A 3989-nucleotide genomic window follows, 5' to 3' on the forward strand; every position below is an offset into this window, starting at 1 on the left:
ACTCTTGAAATGATAATGAAGTCCAGGAAACAGCCCCCAGCAGATTTGAAGATAGCCCATCCCAAAGAAGTATTAATGAAGTCCTTCCTGCCCAGATTACTTCTTTGGCCCACCAATGTTCCACCCCTCGGGCCTTCCCACCTGCTAAGAGCCACAGCCAAGTAATATGATGCATGGCATTTTTGGTTGAAAGGTGATGCCAGCAAGCCATTGAGATGATATGATTATGTTAAGATTTGCATTCATATGGATATTGGACTCCTGCTGTTCACCTCAGCCTGCTACAGGACTCCTGGAGAGTTCCCATTGGTTGGGGAAGTGCGGTAGGAGGGAATTCCGGAGGAGGAACTTCCTGTTGGGATCTGGCAGAACGCCACGTGGGTCGGTTGGCAATCTTCCCAGGAGCGAAGGGGGCATTGGTGGCAATTTCAAAAAATAAAGTTTGTTCCTGCTTGAGTGGCTCGTGATTTTGTGCCCAGCCAGACTATGGCACCCATCTACATTCCATCACCGAAAACTATAAAATGAAGAGACAACCGAACTTCCATGGATTCCATCTCTTGGGTCCCCTTCTTCCTCCGGGAGAAGTTTTTTCTGCTGTCCTTTAATAAACTTCTAATTTTCCACTCTGACCTTACCTTGGCTTGCTTCTCTGGTGTTATTCTTCAACATTGGGGAAGCAAGGACTCGTCACTGGTCAACAGCGGTAACAACCATAGAACCCCACTATACTGTAAGTGCCACAAGACTAGAAACACTGTCTGGTTTTGCTTTCATATATATCCATCATCTAGCACAGGGCCTGGCACATAGTAGATACACAATAAATACTTGTTGAATGAATATGCACTGTAAGTATATCCTGAACAAAGGTTGCAAGGAGTACATTTTCTTGAATATTGATTATATTCCAGGCACTGTACTAAGTTATGAGGAACACAAAGATATGCCAAAAAGATATTTCTGTTGGATTACTGAAACAGACATCTCTGTCTTCATGGATTTGTAACCTAGGAAGCGAGATGTGCATTCACTAAATATTGACACAAATAAATATATAATTAAAATGTACATTAGGTGCTCTAAAGGAAAAGCAAAAGGGATCATGCAAGTATATAAGGAGTCTTGACCCTGGCATGGGAGTCAAGGAGCTTTCTTCAAATGACATTTGAGCAAGAGTCTGAAAGAATCAACTAGGAGCAAGCAAGGAGATTATGGGAAGAACATTCCAGATGGTATGAACTGCAGGGACCAGACCCTATGGTGAGGAGGAGCATAAAACATGAGGGGACAGAATGGAGGTCATCAGATCATCAGAGGCAGGGGCACAATAAGCCAGGGAAAAAGCACAACATGAGAAGGCTACAAGCGAAGGAGGAGCAGACCACAGGAGGAGAAAGGACTATCTGTGCCATGTGCCACCACATGCCTGTGGTCCCAGTGGCTCAGGGCTGAGGTAGGAGGATCACAAGTTCAAAGCCAGCCTCAGCAACTGCAAGACACTAAGCAACTCAATGAGACCCTGTCCCAAATAAAATACAAAATAGGGCTGGGGATGTGGCTCAATGGTCAAGTGCCCCTGAGTTCAATCCCTGGTAGCACCCCCCACCAAAAAAAAAAAAAGAAAGATAAGAAAGGGCGTTTTGTACTTTTATAGAAATCTTGTTAAAATGCAGATTCAGGATCAATAGGTCCAGGATGGCAATTAAAATTTTGCTTTTCTAACAAGACCTAGCGATACATTTTGAGTACCAAGATTATATTTATTATTCCAAAAGAATGGGAATCCATTGAAGCTTTGAAGTACTTTTTTCAGAAACCAAACAAAATCAGATATGTCATGACTTAATTACCCTCCACTAGGGTCCACCATACCAAACCATCACACTGGGGACCAAGCTTGGGTAGTGAACAAACTATAGCCACACTATAGCAACGTATCCCCAGGGCCTAAGGCATAAAGACTTGCTCACTTCTTTGGGTCTACATTGAAGTCAGGACTCTTTTAAACCTCACCTCATCAGGTGAGCTGGCCCCTGCTGTCACAGATTGGGTTGTGAACAAAAGCCCATAGGAGGTACCAGGACAGGGCCAGGAGTGCTGGAGCTCATGAGAGTTTAATGGGCATTGGTAAGACCATGGAAAGGAACAGGTATGTACAAAAGAAATAAAAAAGCACTGGGTAGAACTCTGAGCATCACGTACTTTAAGGCAATTGAAAAGAGGAGAAGAACTATTAAAGCAAATAGAGGGATGGATAGTCAGCAGTGGTTAGGTCAGGACTTGTGAAGTTAAAACAAAAAGACTGCATATGAAAGTCACAAAAGAAGATAGTGATCCACCAGTATAAAAGTGTTAAATGCGAGTAGACAATTTATCATGTTTGGGGTCAGAACTTAGCTGGCAGAGGCTGCCATTCTGATATAGAACTTTATTATACCTAACAACTAAAAGTCCACACCCCACTTGCATAATGAGATAGTTTATTTTAAAAGTAAAGGAACAAAAACCACAGTAAAATTTCCCATAATAATATTCCCTAACAAAAATAGAGAAAAGACATGTTGTAAAACTATAATATTGGGCTGGGGTTATAGCTCAGTAGCATGCATGAGGCACTGGATTCAATTCTCAGCACTGCGTATAAATAAATAAAAGGTCCACTGACAACTAAAAAAAATACTTTAAAAAAGAACATAATTTTATATATTGTATGATAATTGTAAAACGAAATGGGATTTTTCAAAAGATGTTGGAGAAAGCTGAGGTCACCTGGGTGGTGACAAGCAGGGAATACTCAGAAAGGAATGGGGACCTGAACTGGGAAAGGTTTGGTAAATCAGAAGGAACTGATCACTGTATTCATGGGGAGGGACAGTGGCAGACAGTCCCAGCCCAGCCCATGACAGGAGGCACTAGCCTGTGAGAGTGAGTGAATGAACAAATGAATGAATGGTTTGGGGGTGTCCAAGAGGAAAACTTAAGCCATCCTGACCAGCTGTAAGTTCATAGGTCAGGCATCGCTTGCTGGTCTCCAATCCTAACAGTTAAATATTGAGGTGTTGAGCAGCAAGATTCAACACAGAGAAAATTGAGCAGAGACACAGCAGGAAGGTTAGAAGAAATGGGCAGATAAAGGGGGGAAAAAGTGTAAAAATGAGTAAGAGCTGCATATGGCTGCATATAGGAACAGAAAAGAGTCAATGTCTAATTGAACTGAAGAGGTTGATTTCTCTCTGAGCCTAAAGTAACACAGGATAACTTGGCAAAAACATTTTGAATTAACAATTAAAATAAAAAAGTAATTACTTGCATCATTGTTTTTAAAGTCTTCTCTTTACTTAACCAAATTCATATAGTGGCCTTATACTTTGAATTTTAGTGCAGCAGTTCTCTGTTATATTCTCAAATCAACACGAAGCTTGGACTACAGATACACATTACTAAGCCCTGCTAGAAATGTTCTTTTAGCCAGATTTTTATTGTTCTTTGACAAAATTATTTTTAGCCCTCTAACACCTGCTTCTTCTCAACTAGCATTTTGAGTATTTATCTATAAAAGGAAAACTGTAAGGCAAGAATGACACAAGTCTAATAAATTTGAGTCAACCTCAAGGGCTAAGGAGGTCAAAGGTCTCCACAGGCCAGCTTGCAGTTAGCAGAACCTCTCCTTGGGTCACCTTTACAAACCTTATGAGGACTTCTCCCTCAGCCTTTGTCTTTGTTTCCCTGAGAACTGTTCTGTTGAATTTCATCTGCACCAAATTAGACGATTTTATCCAGCTCTGTATTAGCTACAGTTGGCCTTTGGCCAACTTCCAGAGAAACGAAGCCAACCACCTCCCTTCCAGATCATTGTGTTCTCACACGTTTTCTCTGTTTGAAAATGTTCCCCAACACCTTCATCCCTCCTGCCTTTTCCTTGTATGATAACTTCTACATTTTATTGTTTTAACTGGCACCATTTTACCAGGGAAAATGTGGAATGC

This window comes from Urocitellus parryii, unplaced genomic scaffold, assembly GCF_045843805.1.
Source record: "Urocitellus parryii isolate mUroPar1 unplaced genomic scaffold, mUroPar1.hap1 Scaffold_43, whole genome shotgun sequence".
In the NCBI taxonomy this organism is placed as follows: domain Eukaryota; kingdom Metazoa; phylum Chordata; class Mammalia; order Rodentia; family Sciuridae; genus Urocitellus; species Urocitellus parryii.